At 44.7% G+C, this 20,902-nt stretch overlaps 1 protein-coding gene across 4 annotated transcripts in view; it reads right to left on the bottom strand.

Annotated features, from left to right (window-relative positions):
• TAOK3 (TAO kinase 3) overlaps positions 1-20,902 on the bottom strand; it is an 83,314-nt gene that overhangs the window by 47,880 nt on the left and 14,532 nt on the right. For 2 of the 4 annotated variants that reach the window (XM_080559118.1, XM_080559121.1), the window contains exon 3: positions 1,133-1,231. The gene's annotated coding sequence lies outside the window, so the exon portion shown is untranslated. Of the gene's footprint in view, positions 1-1,132; positions 1,232-19,520; positions 19,633-20,361; positions 20,586-20,902 lie in introns of all 4 variants that reach the window. The other 2 variants (XM_080559120.1, XM_080559119.1) reach the window with 2 other exon arrangements.

Raw genomic sequence — 20,902 nt, 5'->3', positions numbered from 1 at the left:
AGCAATAGACTTCACTATTATTTCCTTCAGCAAATTCTTTTTAATTATTAGTCCAATTTAGATATAGAGATTAAAACGCATTCAGAGTACAAGAGCCCTTTATCTCACACAGGAAGCAAGTGCTGCAGCTACGCTAAGGTCCACTTGAAGACAAAAGTCCTGTTGCTACGCAAAACATCCTGTGATACGAGTTTGTTATTCTCCATGCTGGTCTCCGAATGTGTCACTTTTTAGTCTATTACCATTGTTCCTCCTACTTTTCCCTGCTGTTTGTTTGCTTTGTTTCTCTACTCCCACTTGCCAGCTGGTGCTAATAGAAAAGTTCTCTTCCATGCCACAGAAACACTTCACAATCATATGAGTGCGGGGTTTGTTGTTTTTATTTTATTTTCTAGTGCTCTAGGAAAGCTAGGGCTATTGGGTTTTGATAACTCCCATCACAAAACTGCTTCTGAAAAAACCTAGAGTCCATCAGGTAAGACAGGTACTTGCTTTCTTACCATCTTTCTGTAGAACAAGCAGATAGCATGGAACGGAGGTGCACTTCAATGAAGATTTTAAATATCCATCCCAAACCTTTTATTTAAACAAAACACTACAAAGTTTTGCGTTTCTCATCTAAACATCCTGAAAAGTTTGCATTGGTTCACAGACACTGGCGTACAAAGGAATGACGGATGTCTCTACCCACGTGCTTTTAAATTCTGAAGCCCAGCAGATTATCTGCAGATGAGTCAACTGGAGCAGCTTCTGACAAGTCTGAAGCAAGCCTCAAAACTCTATTTCCACATATGTAGCTCAGCACCTAGTTTATTGATACCACATCTCTGTGCCTAAAACAAAAAGGCTTCTGAAAATAAACACCAAAACGTTCAGCCTACCTTATGTTATAAATCAGTGCAGCATTTGAAGAGAGACTGGCTGAAATATAGCAACCAGATAAAATTAAAACGCACATTAAAGGCTTCAGAAGATTTCAGACTGCAAGCAGCATCCAGATAGAGCAATGATGAAAGCAGAGCATAATTTTGGTCTGAGGCTGAGACAGTCTCCTTGGCTCGGGATGACAAGTAATGGAGCAACAAGCACAATAAATTGTGGCTCATTAGGGGAGCGCTGAGGTGAAGCATACCTGGGTAACTGTGGCACAAAGCATGCTCTGTGGCTCAGATTCCTTTCAGCAGCATCGTTGTGTGCTCTCGTCTCCCCAAATTCTACGCGCTCTGATACCCTACAAAGGAAAACAAGTTTTATTATTTAGAAAAAATATTCTGATATCTTCTAGTACACGAAAATATTACACCTCAAGAAATCCACCACCTGTCAAAGGATCACTTGAAAGTACAGTTAAAGAGGGTACTGGCTATAAATGTTAGTGATCTCTCTTTGGGTGAAGATGCTCCCTTTCTGTGTTCTATAACCATTGGGCTTGTTCCACACCATAGAACAGGACACCGGGAAAAGATGTTAACACCAAATTCTTTGACTTTTATAAAGGCTCTTAAGCTGGTTCGGAAGCTTGCTCTCACACCACGCTTTTTAGATCACCTACAAAAAGGACACAGCTCACAAAGCTAAGGCTAGTATTTAGCTCAGCTCATTGCACCTGACTTACAAAACCTCAAAAGAAGGTCCTCAACATTAGTAAGTCAAACATTGTCACATTTCGCTGAGAAGAAAACGAGCAATTAAAAGACAAAAAAAGGAGGGCAAGCAGTTAGACCCATCAGTGCAAATCAGGTCACCGAGCACTCACTGAGTGCAGCCACCCCTTCCTACCGGTGCCACAACACCCGTCCTCTTGGGGGGTCAAACACACCGAGGGCTTGAAATCTACCTGCCCTCATATACGTACAGCTGTATTGCCAAAATCTGAATTAACGTACACCTGAATCAATGCTAAACAAGCTAACTCATCTTCTCATTTATTAGGGAAAAGCCATCTGCACAGAAGTCTTCCTGCTGAGGAGCTTCAGAAAGAGGATAATGTCTTAGCCAGTCTGTGATATTTTAGTTAAAACACGTATCTCAGGAACAAGCTGATGACAGAAGCCAGATGAATGAAATGAGTATTCATTCCCAGCTGATTGGCCTCACCCAAAGGTCCTGTATTTACTACATGCCTGCAGACATGGGCAAAGAATGCAGCATTTCAGGTCGGGCATTCTTCAGGCAAGTGAAAAACCCATTTGGCTTTAGAACAATAAGAACAAACGGAGGAAGAAGACATTTATCCACCTCTAGTCAAATGAACTATGCAAAAAACAAAATCAGTGCAGCTCTAATATTCAAGGATAAATTGGTATTTAAAATGGGAAATTAAATGTCAACATTTAAAGTTAAGCTCTAAGTAACAACGTCATTCTCTATTCAGGACTGACATATGTATCGATGCTGTACGATATGCAAGCGTTCTCAGCAGGACTATTGTTTTCCAGTAATGATATCAGAAAAGCCTGGGATGGGAAGCATATCGAGAGCAACCCAAGCCCTGTTGACATGCATGGATCATCGGTGCTCCATGCTGTCCTACAGCCCCTGCAGCGCCTCTTGGAGCAGGTGCTGGGAGCCCTTTGCACGGCTGCTCGGTGGCGCTGGATGTGCTGTCTCATGCCTCAATTGCCTACGTCAGGAAAGATACAAACCACATGGCTTCATGGTAAGCTAGCAAATTCACATTTTTAATATTAAAACTCCCTTCTAGAAACGGAAAGATTAAAATAAAGATAGTTTGAACTGGATGGCTCAATTCTTCAGAGCGCTATGGCAGTTGAATGCCATCAGCAGAAATTACTCAAGTTCAAGGTATCATCAACTGAAGCAGGCCGTTTCAGTTACTGATGTACTTAATGCATCAAGAAACAACTTCCAGTGTAAGCCTGGTATCTGCTCTTCATCCTTCAAAAAGTGCACCAGAATCTGCATTTGAGACTGCATGTTCCAAAGCCTTCAACTGAAAATAGCATTAATCATATGGGCAATGATTTATGGATGTGACAAGTGACTCAAGATTTTCAGAGTGTGTGAGAACAGCATTTGGTTCAGATAAGGCCATTTGGAGATGCCTCGAACTGCCTACCTAGAAATTAAAGCTCTCAATCAACAGTTACGGCTGAGAATCTCAGCCTTGGAGGACAAACTGCTCACGCTCCATTTCTGAAATACTCTAAGCAGCTAGAAAGAGATGAATTCTTTAGAGTAAATTTAGCATAAGGAATCATACTAAGAAAAATAAGTGAAAGATCCTCTACAAAAAAACTCTGTAAAGAAACTTATTGAACACATTACAATTGCTCTGCTGATGGCACCCGGGTTAAATTCTTCATTGAGGATCAAAAGAAAAAAATCAGGAAACATCCTACAGCAGCACAATTTGTCATTGTGCAATGGTTCTGTGACATCGAGGCATTCAGCTTTAGAATACCAGTTTAATTAAATCTAGACAAAGTCAATCATAGAAATAATCACACCATTCAGTTGGTGTGGACGTTTTACAGAGTACCACGAAGGCCCCAAACCTGAGCAACTTGCACTGCCCAGTTAAATCAGAAGAGAAGAAAGGGAAATATTATCAAGATGCGGGAGTTTAAGAATTTAAATAGTCTCCAAGAAGAATATTTTTTAATTATCTAGCAATACAGGCTAACTTACAATGGTTTTTCAGCACCCTTTTATACACACCAATGATGTGATTGCTCAAGATTGCCTGTAAATAGCTGGTGTGCTTACAGGAAAGCTCTGCTCGAGTAAAGCAAAGCTTCCACATGCATGTGCTGTGAGCATCTTCAGGAGGTAGGCATCTGCTTTGCGATGGCTCCCAGGGAGAAAACTAGTCTTTGTGTTCATTAAAGTAGCCAATGTAATACCTGAGGTAAAGTATTTGATACCAAGTGCATCTCCTTCAGAATTTCCTGGTGGGGTAACAGGGAGATGACACGCAGGCAGGGTAACAGAGGGAAGATTAGCTGTAGCAACAGGAGATTTACAAATTAGGTTTTATCGTAGTTGTTTCATATCTGAAAAGCTGTTCTAAAAGGCAAACTGATTTTTAAAGGTCTATAACCTAGAGCAAGGTGCCATGAAGCAGCAGCAGCTCATCCCACAGACATCTCTGCCCAGACCCTGCATGTATCGTGCTGCTACAACACTTTTTTTTTTTCCAATGGTTTAAAAAAGCAAGGTGTCCCCAAGCACAAGCCACCTTCCCACTTAACCAGCAGGCAGCACCACTTCTGATTTTCATGCACATTTGCACCGAGATTCTCCTGCTACCAGTTATGACCTCCAAGGGCTCTATTAGTAACAGAACAGTTCTTGACCTGAAGATAAATAGAGCAACAAAATACAAACAGAAGTGTTTTTAAGAAGAGCTAAACTGCCCTTATTTCCAGCTGTGCTGTATGTAAAGCTACAGCCACGTACAAGATGTCACCTTACCTGCATGCCAAAGTCTGCAACTGCTGCCATGCTCTTGAAGACACTTCTTTATGAAATTATTCATTTACTAAGCAACTTGTAACACGTCCAGCATCATTAGCTCCCCAGTACATTTAATATTTGCAGCATGGCTCCCAGCTCCCCCAAGAATCTCAATTTCAATACCTCAAAAACTCCAGTCTGTATTCAGGCGCAAGCGTACAGCTCATAAAGCACAGCCTGAATCGTGAAAGCGACTCATGCTGTGTGACACGTGTGTACAGAAACACACAAAATTAGGTTTAGTTCCCAACAACACCAAGGTACTTCCCAAAACAAGGATGAAGTTTTCCACTGCAAGCAGAAAAACAACCTGCAGGAAGCAGGCTGGAGCGGCAGCAGGAAGAGCAGTGCGACACGGCTCGCCCATCCATTTTTAGGTGAGTATTTTGGGGGGATAATTTTACACCACAATACTTGTTCCAAGAAGGACAAACACACACAGCCCCCTTCCTTCAGTTCAGTCTCTCCCAAAATCTGGAAGACAGCATTAAAGAAATTCTCAAGTGCAAGGGCAGCCGGTAAAACCTGCCCTAAATCAGAAATCTGACCCAAAGCAGGCACACGCTCCAGTTCCACTGCGGTGCTCGCACACACGCACAAGAACACAAACAAAAACGCTTTTTTTCTGTTTGTGTTTAAAGTGTGAGCCATTTTTTCCTTTAGTTTCTACTTAAGCCTTATGCCTCAAGGCCTCATTTGGTGCTTTAGCAACGAGTTACGCCAACTTTCCCTCACCAATTCCCTGCCCATGGGGATGAGGAGCCTTCACTTTGCAGCAGCAGGTACTCCAACTCCTAACATATCCAGGTCCTGAGGCTTTAATTACGCAAAGGGTCCCAGCTGTCATAATAGCTGTACAAGGAGAAAAAAAAAAAGGTTTTCTGATTCAGCTTAGAGAAAGTGAGTCAATCACATTGCATGTGCTGGCCTAGCTGTGTTACTTTTACTCTAGCAAAGAATTAAGTTATTTCAAGTCCAGCCTGATCATTTTGAGAAGAAAAGAAACCTCTTGAAAGCCCTATTTTAAGCTTTTCAATGTCATTTCTTTGATAGCTAAGAATACTTCACTTGTACAACTAATACTACGCAACCGAAAGCAACACATGTTCGTCCTAGCATATTAGCGCTTATTTTAATGCGTAAAACACTACGACACATATCTGGTATGCAAGCTGGTTATTTAAAGTTTTCTGACAGTGTACACAACAAGCAGCTGTACTACAGCCTTTGTTTGCTGAAATCCATCACCGATTCCAAGCTACGTGGAGAAGATTTTACTGTGGTGAGGAGCAGCCAACCCTCTCGTGCGTCCAGTCCCAAAATTTCTAAGGAGCAAAGTGATCAAATTTGTATGTAATGAAGATGGAGAATACGCAGGGACCTTGAGCAACCAGAACGGAAGGTTGTGAGCATTTGGAAGTGTCCTGCAGCTCCCCAGGGGTATGAGGGGGACGAGGACAGCACTAGGCCGCGGCCTGCAGGGAGGAGCCTGCCCCTCGAACTGCTCGGCCTTTGCAAGAAGCAACTGCCCAAAACGTTCGAGTCTGTTACACATCCCATTTCTATCCACGTTTACATGGTGTTTGGAAGAAACCCCAGCTCTCCTAGAAAGAAATAAAAGGGTTTTTCTGTGCCAAGCCTTCAGCTCGGCCATCCACCTCCAGCACCAGCCTGGCAAGCACAGACGTGGGTTCAGGGCTCCCCACTGCTTACGTGTGCGTTGGATCACTCCGAGTCAGCTTGTGCTAGTAAAGATTACTCACGCTAATAAAACAAATGAATCAGTACTTTACTGACAAAGGTGAGCACTGTGCACAGTAGCCCTGGGATATGAAATTAAACTAATAACTTTCTTGTTGCAGATATGTACCTTTAGTGAAGTTTTATTTTCCCCCGGTTAAGGGCAGCATTTTTAAAGGACACCTTGTTCCATTTGTAGTATCTTTATTAGTAGTATTTACATACTAAGAACAAGACAACTGTCCCTGTTATTTAAAGTAAATCAATAAAAAGAGAAAAGCAGTGGGTTTACGGTCAAGGAACAATTAGCTTTAGCAGCAGGGAAAGCTCCGACAAGTCCGACATCGAGCAGCCGCCAGCGTTTCTGAGGAAGCTGCACCACGTGTGGTCACTATCCTCAAAAGAAAAGTAATTTCTTTTTTATGAATATCCTATGGAAAAGCACAATATACATGCTGAAAGTTACAGCGATCTTCTAATTCTCCTCAGAGTAACAACATTACGCTGAATGGGGTGGCGGAGGTGAAGGCAACACCTTCTGCCTTTGAATGGTGGGTTTGGAAAAGTGTCACCTTTTTTCTCTGCACCTGGTCCAAAGCTCACAACATGATGAACATTCCCATAAAGACCAGCACTATTAAGTCCTCCTGCAATTTGCTTCATGAAACCCTATCAAATTTTAAGTCTTGTGGAATAACACGCTCAGTTTTAGTTTTGCTTTTTACATGTTCATCCGATGGTTGCATCAAAAAGCAGGAACAGGAGGCGGTGGCACACATCTCATGCTTCTGACCCCCTCCTTTAGGTCACACCAAACCAGGCCTTAACCTCACACCTAGCTGTGAGCACTGCACGGCCCTTCTGAACCCACTTCAGGAAGGGGTAGGTAATTTTTCTCTATAATAACCCCTTTGTAATACCCATGTATTCTACAAAAGCAGGTAAAGAAATCTAACCACCAAGATGGTCTTTCCCATAAAACGTCCCTAGGTACCATTTTGTGCTGATGGAGCCTTCTCCCCTCTGTTAGACACGTAATAGAGAACACTTTAAGGACTTGATACAGCCATATTGCTCTGATCACACATAAAGCAGAAGCATTTACAACGCGACCTGCCACATGCACGGTACGAAACAGCACAAGCAGAAGGAAACGTGGCATCAGGTAGGGCTCAAGCTCAACATTGAGGTGCTTCTTTTTAAACAGGTTTTCCAAAGCAGCCTGGAAGCAGCACTGTTTTGTGGGTGTGCATAGCAAACCAATTTTTGGAGGGGTTGGGGGGTTGTTTTTTCTGCTTTTCCTCTTTGTTTTCCTCCTCAAAGCACATCTGCACCAATAGAAGTTAATTCCAGGCAGCCCTTCCCCAATACCTGCACGGCTCAAAATCCAGCAATGACTTTATAAGACATCTGCTTCTGACTATCCTACTGCAGACTAAGAAAAAGGCTTCGTGCTCTGAGCAAGAAAATTTCATCAGTATTTAATCATGGCACTCTTGAAATAATTCAGGGGTACATCTGAAAGGGAGGAAGGATACAGGAACGTTTTAAATCCTAGCATATGTAGGCATCATACAAATATAAATTTCATCAGGTCTTCTCATGAAAGCACCTCTAAAACTTCAGATATGGATCATGAAAATGTGGAAACTGCCTGCCTTCCCCTTTTCATCAGGCTTTCTGTAGTGTTTTTATCAAGCTCTTCATCATGTTGCTGACAAGCCAGAGAACTCCAGACAATTATAAATTCATGACTATTATGCTGTGTGTTACTCAGAGGCAAAAATAAGTCATCAAATTTGTTTACGCAGGTTGGAGGAGACACCAGCACACTCAGAGTTTCCTACCTATTAATGGAACGGCTTCCAAAGCTCTACCCATTTTGTGGTTTTGAGCTCCTTTTAGGTATTTTCAAGGAGTTGATGAGTTGACCATCACATAACCAACCCAAACAAGCCCAGCAGGTGGATAAACCCACAGCTGCAACCCCTCTCAAGCTGTGACCACAGTGCTGTGTCCCCAAGCAGCTCGCCATCCGCACTCCCAAGTGGCTGTTCAGAGTTTGGATCACCAAAAAAACACCTTTATTTCAAAATTAGTTGTCGTGGTGTTGGCCTAGGTGGCGTGGCTCTGAGCTGTCCCTCGGAGGCCAGCCAGAAACCGGAAAGCAGCGAGGTTTACTAATTGAGGTCAACATATAATTATGCTCTACCCAAGGAGAGGCAGCGTTGTAGCAGCGGGACGTGTGTACATTTCAATGAAAAGCTTGGGATAACACCTGGGCAAAAAATGATTTCTTTACAGAAACACGCTATGGTGGATAAGAACCTGTAACTTAACAGCACGCTAGTGAGCCAGGTAGCTTTGTCATAACATTAGTTGACTGTGCAGAAGTAGTTTTCTACTAAAAAAAGCTGTCAATTCTTTTTGCAAGAAAATATAACTCAGATACTGATTTTTCTGGAAGCAAAAGGAGTCAGGCAGTAGGGTCCTTGCCACAGTAAAACCAACCGCAGCACACGCTCACCGGGAGGCGAGCAGCTGCTCCAAGGGTCGCGGTACCTCTCAGAGCGTGCAGGAACCCACCGCAAACCCAGCGATGATTTTTTTCTTGTTTGATGGTGCAGAGGAAGGTAACCGTGAAGCGCTGAATTTAGAACTGTGAATCGCCCATAATCCTAAAGCTCTGTGAGTTTTTATTACGAGCTTACTATTAAAACACCAAACCTCTCCATTCTGGACCACGGGAGAGCGCTGCGTGGCACGGTGTGTGCTGTTCGTCCTCCCCAGCGCGGAGGCTTGGCGAGGGAGGCTGCGGGACCCCTGCCCTGCTCTGCTGCCACCCCACCCCACCCACAGCCCCCAGCCCAGTTCCCCAGGGCTCCCAGTCCCGCTGCCCGGCGCACACCAGCCCCGCGAATCCCTCCCTGCGCGCACTTCTCCTTTTACAGCTCTCCTTCCTTCCTGCCTCCCTCCCCTCCGTGCCAGCCAGAGATAACGCTTTAGGAAACAGCCTTTTTGGCTACTTCAGTCTTATCATTTTAGCTCGGTCCGCCCTCAGCGACTCCGTTCTACTCGAGCACATCCCGCTCCCTTCCTGACCTATTTACAGGCACGGCTGCAACCATTAACATATATAAGAGGCAATTTTTCCACACTTGCATCATTAAAAAATGCCTACATCTGTTTCATCCAGGTGCTCCACGTCTGCTTCGCAAGTGGCACTGAACATGAAAAAGCTTATTTAGAAAAAGTCCACAAAAATTCAATTACACGTGAGAAAGCTACTATTAAAGGAAGACAAATTTAATCTAGCATCTATCAGCCAAGACAGAATCAGTCATTAATATTACATGACTTACCCACTGGCTTTCCAAGTTTATTCTTTTCTAGCACATACATTTTTTATGGCTAGTAATAAAAAGACACACACAGAAGGAAAAATATGGATGTCTAACGGCCAAAATGTCATCATTACCTAATAATTGTATAGCGGGAGGGAGCAGTTAACCTCTGAAAAGAGTGCTGGCTGGAAATCTGGAAAGAAACAGATGATATTGTGCTGCCTTTGTCCAGCAGAAAGAAGCGATGCTTTGCCATAGCGGACATTGTGTGTACTTATAAAACGAACGTTTTGGGGATACTGCATCATACCAGCAGCTATGTGGCCACAGGAAGCAGGTGAGGCTCTTCAGGAGGCATCGCCCACCTGGCTGGAGGGGGCTGCAAACCCCAAATCTCAGCAGAAAGCAGCATACCCAAGGCAGTACCCGCACCACACTGCAGAGCCAGGTCGCACAGCCGTGGACTGAGATGTGGCACGTCCAGCACCAGCACCACTGAGTGGCTTCGCTGTCACCTGGAACCTGCCAGAGTGTCCACGTACTTTGCCCCTCGGAGCTTTTGAGGGCAATGGCATCCAGGCTTTACAAAACACAGAAGCTGATAAAGTGAGAAACAAAATAACCCATTCAAGGTCACCCAGAGAACAGCGACCCAGAGTAAAATCTAGGTTTCCGGATCAGGAAGCTAATGGAGGGGGGGGGAACTCTCTGCACAGAAATAAGAAAATGCAGCAGGTGATCTGTTCCTTTCTGCTGCTCCATCCAGCACACAGCACCGATCACAGAAACACAGAACCACTCGGGTTGGAAAAGACCTCTAAGATCAGAGTCCAACCATTAACTTAGCGCTGCCGAATGTACCACTAAACCACGTCCCCAAGCACCACAGCTACGCGGCTTCTGAATACCTACAGAGATACCATCCAAAAATAAGTCACTTGAGACCCCTAAGATCTGAACAAAAGCAAACAGGTATCAAATTTACAAATGTAGGTGTTCCAAGGTACTCCTTTCTGCAGTACCTCACCACTACGAGCAGGAGGGGATTTAGTCATCGCTGATTGCCCTCGGAGCCAGACGAATGCTGCTGCACTGCCTCCTTCATCCCAACACCACCCCAAACATGAATTGGGTTCACTAAGCCCTCGGGATGGGATGACACGTGAAAGAAAAAGCCTCGTCGCTTGCCAAAGCCCTCTCCTATCTCACTGGGTTAGGAACTAATCACTAAGCAATGCGAGTGACAACGCTTGGCCATACCAACAAAAAATAAATGATTTTAACAGGCATTTTTCTCTGCTTCCTGTCCCAAGGCTGCGTTCTCCGTCTGTGCCCGAGGGCGTGGTGCCTGAACCACAGCACTATCAGCAAAAACGCCGGGTGTTTCTCTTCAGCACTGCTGCTCCACTTCTTACTTGGCGAGTTTGTGCCATGGCTGCTCCAGGGATTCTTCATGGCTTTGTCTATTTTTGGAACAAATATACAGACGAGTTTTCTCCATCTTCTCAGAAGTTCACGTAAGGAAAAGCACAAACACAGCTCGGTTGTGGCAATAACTTTTGAGGGAGAGCTGTGCCACAGAACTAGCACCCCAGGAGGAACTTTTATATTGCTGGGGTCACCAATCCAAATTCACATCTCTCCTGGCACTTCCATCAGCTCTTTCCTGAAGGTAAATTCAACACGAAAAATACCTTTCACTAACACATGCACAAATGTACTTGTCGAAAAAAGCATTTGAGGAAAGGTTGAAAAGGGCTTGCTTTGATCCAGCCCCTCCCTCAATAACTCCACTAAAACACCAAGGCATACAGGTGCTTTCACGTCAGGATATACAGAAGGCAGGGAATGTCGCTCCACTTCAGGTGCAGGATAAAATTCATGCTTTCCTCTGAATAAACAGCACTAGAAGAGGCTCCAGGAAGGCTCTGCATTTGTTTTATATTCTTCAGAAAGCAATCATCTGGAGATCAGCTCGGAGAAGAAACTGAGGACACGTCCGACGGTCTGAGACTTACAAGTTAAGAGAAGTAGATACAGCACGGTTCACCTCTCTTGCTACACAAACTCACGCATCATACGCAGACTATTTCCAGAAGGGGCAGGACAAAAACGCCACACTGCCTGGGTGAATGGAGGACGAGCACAGGCATTGGAATAGGTGCAGGAGGCTTCTTCCATCAACTTGTTTCTTCTTTGGGACTTAAGACACTACAGTAGCTGTTTCCACTGCGACTTCATTATGCAACGGGCATGCTAATGTGCACATTCATCCAGATCGGAGGCATCTTGCATCACTAATGCAAGTTTCTGACACCCTCACCCTTCCTGAAACTGCTCCAGACCTCCTGCCAAGCCCGGCATCCGATCACAACCCAGCGCTTTACAGAAACACTGGGGTACGGCCCCGGGAGTTCACACTCCCCAGGCTGAAGTTTAGGCTTGTGGAGCACAGCTCTGCGGCAAGTTAAGCAGTTTTGACTAATTCAGATAAAAACTTACCTCGTAACCTAACTGAATTACATGCCCATCCCTGCCTAATGTTGCTTTGGATACCTCCAGCTTAATTCAGCAAGGCATGAGAAGCATCTAGGACTTTCAGACAGAAATTTATCTGCGTTTTGTGAATCGCTCCAAGCGGCCTCCCTCCCTCCCTCCCCAGTACGCCAGCACAGCCGCTCATACAACTCCATACCACTGCATCCATTGAGGTGTCAAATTTAGGCAACCTGTTTATCCAAATACAGTGAGTTGTGTACCTCATCCTGAAGCCTATGCACAGTTCTCTCTCCATGAGCAGGTTCCAGCCTGGTTATTGAATGCTCTGGCAGCTCCCCAGTAGTGTTACAGCTGCACCTTGTTTTCCTATAATTAGTATACAGTTACCACCTTTTTGCTAATTCAATGTACTTAACCAGTAAGCTAAGAAAATAATTGTGTTAATACGTTAGAATATAAGGCTTAAGGATATATTAATTCTTTCAAAGCCACGGAAGACAGAAATCCTGTGTTCTCACACTCAGACTTGAGAAAGAAAGCGAGCAAAGCCCACAGTGAATGGCATTGGCTTTCAGCCTGCGGTACAACCAGGAACGATGAATGGCTCCTAACCAGGCAGGAGAGCACGGTGCAGATTACACACGCCACCAAAAAAACGAGAAGAAAACTCAATATATTGTCAACCATATCAATTACAAGTTCCAGAATAAAACTGAAAAAAGCTCAACATCTAGAAGACTGCTGCACTGAAACAAGTGTTTTGCTTTAGCAAACAAAAATTCTGAGTTAACGCTGAAATTACGTCTTACCACATCATGCCGTCATGCCTATTATATACAAACATACAGCACCTTAAGGCTTAAATTTCGATACCTAGATAACGGGTAGAGCCAGGTCTGTGACTGTAGCCTTAACTCTTATTTTCTTGGGATTAATCAGGTCAAAACTGGCCCTTAGTGCTGGTTTAATGCAGATTTTTGACCTTTAGCAGCTTTAACTGAAAAAAAAAAAATCTAAATGAGAACTGGAGGGGAAAACCATCTGCATCAGCAGGCACTGGAGTCTGATGTTGAAGCTGAATGTGCCACAGGTCAGCTCACAACCTTCCCCAGGCCAGCGTGGGCTTGGCTCCAGCCAAAGGAGTTCAGCAGCGGCAGGCAGGGAAGAGGAGCTGTCACCCAGACTGGTGCACGCAGGGAGCCAAGCACCTTGCCTCAGCATACCCTCCTTTTGTTTTTATTTTCAGCATTGCAGCCACGAAGTCAAGTTCAACTGACATTAATTCTCATTTTAAATAACCTATGCTTACGTTTTTTCTCCCCTTGAAATTCAAAATGCAAGTTTCCATAGTGCATCCTTACGGGCACACATCTCCCCAGCTGGGTTTCAAACCACCAAGACTTAATGTTTCAGAACATTAAGCTGCCCTGCTGGTCACGTCAGTAGGCTTTTAGCAAGAACAAGGAGTGCATCTGCACGCTGCAATTCCCAGTAACAGCAAACCCATGTCCCAGAGACACCGCGGATACCGATAAATTATCAGCAAATCTTCAGCTGAATTCTCTGGTCGCTGGGCGACCTGGCAGAAACGTCTGAAAACCTCCACAGCCTACAGCAGAAAGGTGTTGGGAGGGGAGAGTCAGAAGTTATTAAGTGCCGGCGCAACTTGTACAGGAAGTGCCTAAATCTCAGATTATTTCCTGCCTGCACGGAAGCGAAAGGTGTCAGGATTTGGGAAGGCAGCCGCAGGGACAAAGGCACGCTGGTAACAGCGTGGCAGCGATGGGACGTCCTGCTGCAGGAGGGAACAGACGAGTTCAGGTCAGAAACATGAATAAATGAGAAAGTATTACACAAAGGATATCAAAGAAAATGAATTCAGAAATCTCTGTGTTTCAGTGTAAGCGGTAAGCAAGGAACTGCAGCCCATGCTGGCAGGCGCACGTCCCAGTGCCTGAGCAGCCACAAAATCCAGGCTTCATGGGGAGCACTGCGCAGGGGCCATTTAGAGACTGTTGTAAAATATAATTATTTTTGCTCTAATGATAATTTACCACTGTGAATTGTCACCAGAATAGCCATTTAGTTGGTTGGTATTTTTCAGAAGGCATCTACAGCAATGACAGACGTGGGATTGTTAAATTTAACAACAATGCGTAGGTTTCGGTCACTTACAGGTAACGCTCCCTCATGGCAGAGGTGATGAAATTACATCAAAACCACAGCCAGGACCATCTCGACTGGCTCAGACTTGAGAAGTCTGAGCAGAACAGAAGCAGAACAGCGACTGATGAAATGCACGTTGTAAAAGCAGGGTCGTTACAGTAGTAGTAATATTTTCAGCTCCTCGCACACGCTGCTGAATTTTAAATTACGTGTAACCACAGAGGAAAAAGACCTGGGGGTTGGCACAGAGCGCTCTACGAAAACATCTGCTCAGTGCACAGAGGCAGTCGAAAAGGCAAATGGAGCATCAGGACGCATGAATACGACAGAGCCATGCCAGAAGGACTAATGTCACAGCAGAAAATAAGGAACAAAGATGTGGCAGCACCCAAATACAGTACCCACATCAGCTACAGGAAGAAAGCAGCAGAAATAAAGCAGGAAAAGACAGTATCAGACGCAGAGGAAGGCATCGACATGAAGGTATGCTGAAAATAAAGCCAGCTTACACAGGGGATAAATATGGGATAATGATGCATTAAACACAATAGGAAAACAGGAGAGCTGTTCTTCCTTCTGCCCTCTGAGAAGAGCTGGAGCAGTGGAACATAACCAAAAGGTAACAAGCTTCAGCTCAAAACTGCAGCTGCAAAACCAGATAGATGGGCATAAAAATGTGTGTTTTTTTTTAAATACTGAATACAGGAACAAAACCTTCTCAATTAACAAACTCGATAATTTGTTAATATCGAATGCAAGGCTGACCCAAATTAAATGCTCAGACAATTACAGTGGAAGACAGAGAACACTTCCACCTCAGTCCTCAAGCAACCTGGGACTGCCCGAGGTATTTATTGCTCCTGATAAGAAGCGATCCTTGCTAAATACTGCAGCTCTGTTTCACCTTACTTCAGTGAACAACACCGACAGTGACCAATAGCTGAAGACAGGAAATAGGTCGAGTCTTTTTCCTCATTTCTGTGATAAATTCCTGGGGTGACATCTTTTACTTACTCAAGAAAAGGAAAAACTACTTTTTCCTTCCACAGTTTTGTTTTCATCCAGCACACAAGTTCCTTCTGAAGCTCCTTGGAATTGTCCAGCTTATTGCGAGGATACTCCGGGAGTAACAGTTATTCCCTGAAGTTTGGTCACTATGGATAATACGCCAAAATACCTCAAAATATGGAGCGAGGGCATGGCGTGTGACCCAACAGCCCACGAGGCTGCAGCTCAGTACTGGTCCTTACTGGTCCCCCCCAGCAAACAGTTGCCTGTGACCATCATCAATGCTAAAACCTCAAAATCGAAACCTCGAATGCTTGAAATCTTACCACTTGCATCGCAGAGCCTCGCTGCAGCATGCCAGGTTCCTCCTCTCTCGGTAAGGGCACACAGCAAGGTCCCCAAGCCCGCAGACCAGATCGAGCCCTGCCGTCCTCGTGTGTTAAAGGGCAGCAGGGGGAGTAGCTGCGGCTTAGGGGTTTCAAGAGGCACGTCCAGGCACCGCTTGACCACTTAAAGCTTTGTTTATTTGGATGATTTGGATATTTAGACGGAATCGCTGCAAGTTAGCATTACTGTGTGCGCAGGGCCTCAGTTACACACTTGTTCATATCCTCTGCTGTAACAAGGCTTTCTTTGGGAGGGGAACTAGAAGAGACCAAGACCACCAGACATGGCTGGGCATTGTTACATACCTCTACACTAAAGAGCTTGATTTCAACTGAACCCCCCATTTTCTACTCAGAAATCCTCCACTACGCTTTTCTGCAAACCCTGGCTTGGCAGCAGCAGCACACAAAGCGATTTGTGAAGGCTGGAGTGTAACCTCAGTATCAGAGCAATCTTAAATCTCCTGCCATTAAGGCATTAAACTTCTCTAGGAAACCAAGATGGTCTTTTCGCTGAATAAAGCATCTAAAGCTCATTCATTGATACGATCTTGATACCCTACTTGTTACCTTTTTAACCAGGCAAAAAAAAGCCTAAATGGAGATTAAATAATACATGAGGTTTTTATCTAAAGCTTAACTGCTCCAGTAAAGCTTTCATCACTAGCATCTCCTCTGCCAGAAGTATTTTCCCCTGCAGGCAACGTTGTTGGACTTAAATCAGAAAAAGTCATTCATTGCTGTCAGTCTGTTCCAGTTCTGCTTTCTACTAAGACAGAGCGAAGTCATTTTCCTATCATGAGCGCTGATTAAAAGCTGCTATTTTACCACTTTTCATTTGGCTCTCTGTTCACATAACCTAATAATGACCCACCAAGCCAGACCTTAACCTAAGTTATGGATAACTTAGTCTGATTTCAGCTATTTGAGATGCAGGGATCTTCTAAGACATCCACCAAAGCACATCCTTCACAAGACCACGATAAATCTTCAGAAACAATCCAATCTCTTCCACCCTGGGAGATTTTTGCAATCACTTAGGCAACCTTTCCTACCTTGTTATTACAGGGTCCCTTCCGCTTACCATTTTACCATTAATAATTCAGACTTTGGGGAAGAAAGTCCATGCTGGGGAGGATCAGCAGGGACAGGAGGGGTTTATGGCTTTTTTGGTTTTAACATACATCTGTTAAGCACGTTTGCAATACATGAAAGCCATCTACTGATGAAGAATATCACACAACCTTACCACAGCAGCAGAAGCACTGAATGTGCCCACCAGGCACAGGTTTTGTGCCGCCTGACGGTGGTCTGAGTTGCGCTGAAGGCACTTATCTGTGCAGGCAGAGGTCAGTGTTGATGAGAAAACACACATTTTAGGCTGCGTAATAGGCTTATGCACAAGAAAGATGCTCGTTTTCCCAGAACACGGTTCTCTGCACTTCACCTTTGGAGAGAATAAAAATTCTGTTTGGATTTGTAGGTGAGAAATGTAACCCTTGTGCCTGATGGGGAACATTTTCACGATGACTTTACCGAGCTTATCCAGACTCACACCACAGAAACGCACTTTTTTTGGAGGGGTTTACACTTAACAATGCCGTTCCTTTCTTTTTTGTACTGGAATTGTTTTTAAGCATTGACAAGGAAGTTCACGTGAAGGGCTCTACGCACACGCCTGCCAATTCAGCGTGCTGAGCACAGTCCGTCTCTAAAAAGCCCAATCAACGGGATATTTTTAAAGAGAGAGAACAGACACAAAGTTACCCAACTCAAACACTTGCGTGCCCTTTTCCTCCCTACTCCCTGAAGCAAAACTCCTGCCTGCCTCCCTCTGCCAGCTTCAGAAAGCTTCCCTTTTTACGACATGTTCTGTTTGAGAGCCTTAAACATTAATTAAGCCCAACAGTCTTCAGAGATGTTAGCACAGCTATAAAAAGGTTCCTGAATGGAGTGGCTACTGAAGGAACTGGCATCTGATCAAATTTTTAAGAGTTACGCTGCCTGCTTTATGAATAAATGAAGGAATTAGCGGTTTCTGAAAGTCTCCAGCACTGTTTTAGCTCTTGGTGCCTCATCTACATATTAATAGCCCTATTTTGCGGATTCAGTATCCAAGGCATCGTGAACCTAAGGGGATACCAGCAGCAAAACTACGAAAGAATCCAATTCCATACCTTAGCCAAGAGATTATACTTCTTCAGGCAAGTTTTTATATGTATTTGGGAAGAAACCAAAAGCTGAATACAGTTTCAAAATTGAAAATTAGGAAAAAAAGATGGGGAAGGTTTCTCAGACCTAGTGAGGACTACAACTGGAGCCACTCCGTGCTGACAGCAGGGTGAAAATGAAACCTCAGAGCAGAAACACGCTTCCAGGGTAGTGCTAATGATCAGAAACGGGACAAAGCAACTTCCACAGAGATTTCACGTAAGGATCCTCATTTAAAAGAGACAAACAGTAACGGTGTGTAATCATTAACATCACCCCCAAGATACCTTTGAGTCCCCACCACTCAATTTACGGAGGCTCCGGGAACTGCCAGAATCAGTCTGAGAGCAGGTAGCATCTGCTGCTTCCACCGTGAGTCACGGTCAGAAATTCCCCCCTCTTTTCTAGGAAGCAGTTAGGCAGCCAAGGACCGGAGCAGCGATCCCAGTGCGCACACACCCACGCCAATCACCAGAAGTATCTTCTATCAATAAACGCACGTTATATTTGACATGCTGCAGATTTAAAAGGAGATTACAATTAGAAAAATTACTTTGCGAAAATATTTGTCGAGTTTAGTTTGCGTGCAGCATAAATTTTGGCACAATACATTAAGGACAGAAGAGACTGGAAGAAAGAAACTCATTTAAATAAATTAATTTGTGGACATTCTGAGGGAGGAAAGTAAATGTCCAGCAGAACTTCAATGCCCCACAGCACTTGCTTGTGTCAAGTGTTGCATTATTAATTGTATAATCTCCTGCCAAGCCTGTCCCTCCCCAAACTTTGAATAATCTCAGCTCACCGCCCCCAGCTCCACGCTTACGTGAAGCTAGGACTGACCAAACGCCCTTTCACCTTCTGATTTCTCCCAAGTACTACACTGGAAACGCCTCATTTTCCATACACCCTCCTTGCCCTCCCTGGCCTGCAGAGCATCCTGGTGGCACTTCACATCTGACAGCGAGATCCCTCACACCGCAGGCACCATCCTTTTCCTCCCCGCCGATGCCCAACAGGACCCTGAAAACCTCTCCGAGGACAAATTTAGAGCAGCAGCTGCCTCCAGGCTGGCCGCGGGAACAAGCCCCCATCTGCTCTCAGCTTAAAAGCGCCCCGGGTACGCTCACCTCCCTTACTTCCCTAACAGACCGTCACCACCTCACACGTTTCTACGGAACGAGGGTTGCGATGCACAAAACCTAAGTTCACCTGGGTTCCAGGTCTGAGACCTGTCAGTCAGAATCGTGCAGGTTTTAGAAGCTCAAATTACTGGATGACCTTCTAACGAAGGAATGCAACTTCACCATCAATGGAGAATTAATTTTGACTCACAGATACTAAGCAGACAAGTCCTTTGCTAGCCACGAATTCAAGACCAAGTCAAACTTTCGTGGAGTTATTTTGTATGGTTGTGACCATTACAACATTTTCGCTCTGTGGTCAATTCCACAGCTGCAAGGAACAAAGCAGTTGTACAGCTGCGAGGAAGCAGGGAGGCCATCAGACTTCCACGAGGGTTCATGCACTCTCGGAGCACTGGTTGCGTACGTCAAGCTAAGATACATTTTTGGTTGTCTTCTAATCTGATAATGAGAACTCAAACATTTGTGCGCAAGGAGCAAACTAATAACACTTCCAGATGAGCCCTTGGGCTGCTCTAATTACCGAGCTGTGGTAGTCTCACCTTCAGAGAGTACAAGATAGCCTTCTTGAGTTACCAGGACTCCGATAAAAATCCAGTAGGACAAAGGAGAAATTCCACCTCCCTTTTGAGCACCTCAAAGTTACATCCTCACCTGTCAATGGAGGGAAGTTGTGTTTATTTACATCCACCACCACCAAGGAAATCCAGCGACGCCCCAACCCATCCAGCTGAACTAGACAGAAGAATGGCTGCTTACAGAAGACAAGATGGGTTTACCCAGAACTAATTTCTGGGCTCACACGTGCACCCTGTACGGCCACAGCACAGCGGTTAGCTCTCCCAAGCCAGGATGCTCTCTGTAAGATGGGAACATATTTCCCCTCCCTCATTACCTGCAGTACTTGTATCATCTATGAACCTTTCTGAGCAGGAGCTAAAAATGCACATTTCTAAATAGCTTAGCTAAACGCAGCCCTACAGCTCGATGGTTTTTAATGCTGATGTCATAAATCAGCAGTAGCACATCAACAAGGACGAAGATAAGTACTAACAGTGCTTGGCCGTTGACGAGTGCTTAATTAGGCCAGCAGCAGCACAGCAATGCTAAGTATAAGAGCAAGTTCAAAAAAGTAACTAGAAACTTGCACTCCATTATAAAAGCTGCTTATTCTGAAATCAACACAACAAGTAAACGCTGCCTATGGTGGCAGAGCTGCCTGCAACACACGTGCCTTCCCTCCGTACCCACAGAACCCCCCTTGCCAGCACCAGATGCCACCTAACGTGACTTTCTTTAGCTGTTGCATTTTCCTTAAAAGATCTCTGATCAGGGGATTTTCAGATATCGCTTGATTTAAAGCAGCTGGAGTCCCGTCCAAACCTTTTCAGTAAATGAGGGGTTTGTGCCAGACCACTACAACTGGTGGCAGCACAGGCACAGACCTGCACCGCAGCGACCTACGGCTGGTTTCAGTTCTGACGGAGACGTCAATTACAGCAGTGCTTCCTCCAGGTGTCACGTGCAGAGCAGCATTCATTCAATCCCAACGCAGATCAAAGAAGTGTCAGCACAGGACATCAATATACCCAATGTCTTCTTTCTAGCTGCAGTCAGTATTACCATAGGTGAGATGAAGATACAAAATCTGAATATTATAACACTGCTACCTCTGTAAATCCACTCAAATCCCAGGTCCCTCCTGCTTTCCGAAAACCCAAATCCAAATTCTCTGAAGCAACGGGATAGTGCATTGGATGGGGAAGGGGGCAGCAGCCTGGGCACACCAAGGCAAAAAGTCTGCCCTAGCACATTTTATGTTACACTACAGGAAAAAACAGAAAAAAATACAGATTTGTTAAACAGATTTCTGGGAGCCTGAAGAAAAGCGAGCAGGTAGCTGTTACAGGAAACACACTCAGCA

This window comes from Anser brachyrhynchus (assembly GCF_964034855.1).
Source record: "Anser brachyrhynchus genome assembly, chromosome: 17".
Lineage (NCBI taxonomy): Eukaryota > Metazoa > Chordata > Aves > Anseriformes > Anatidae > Anser > Anser brachyrhynchus.
This window is presented reverse-complemented; position numbering and strand designations above follow the sequence as displayed.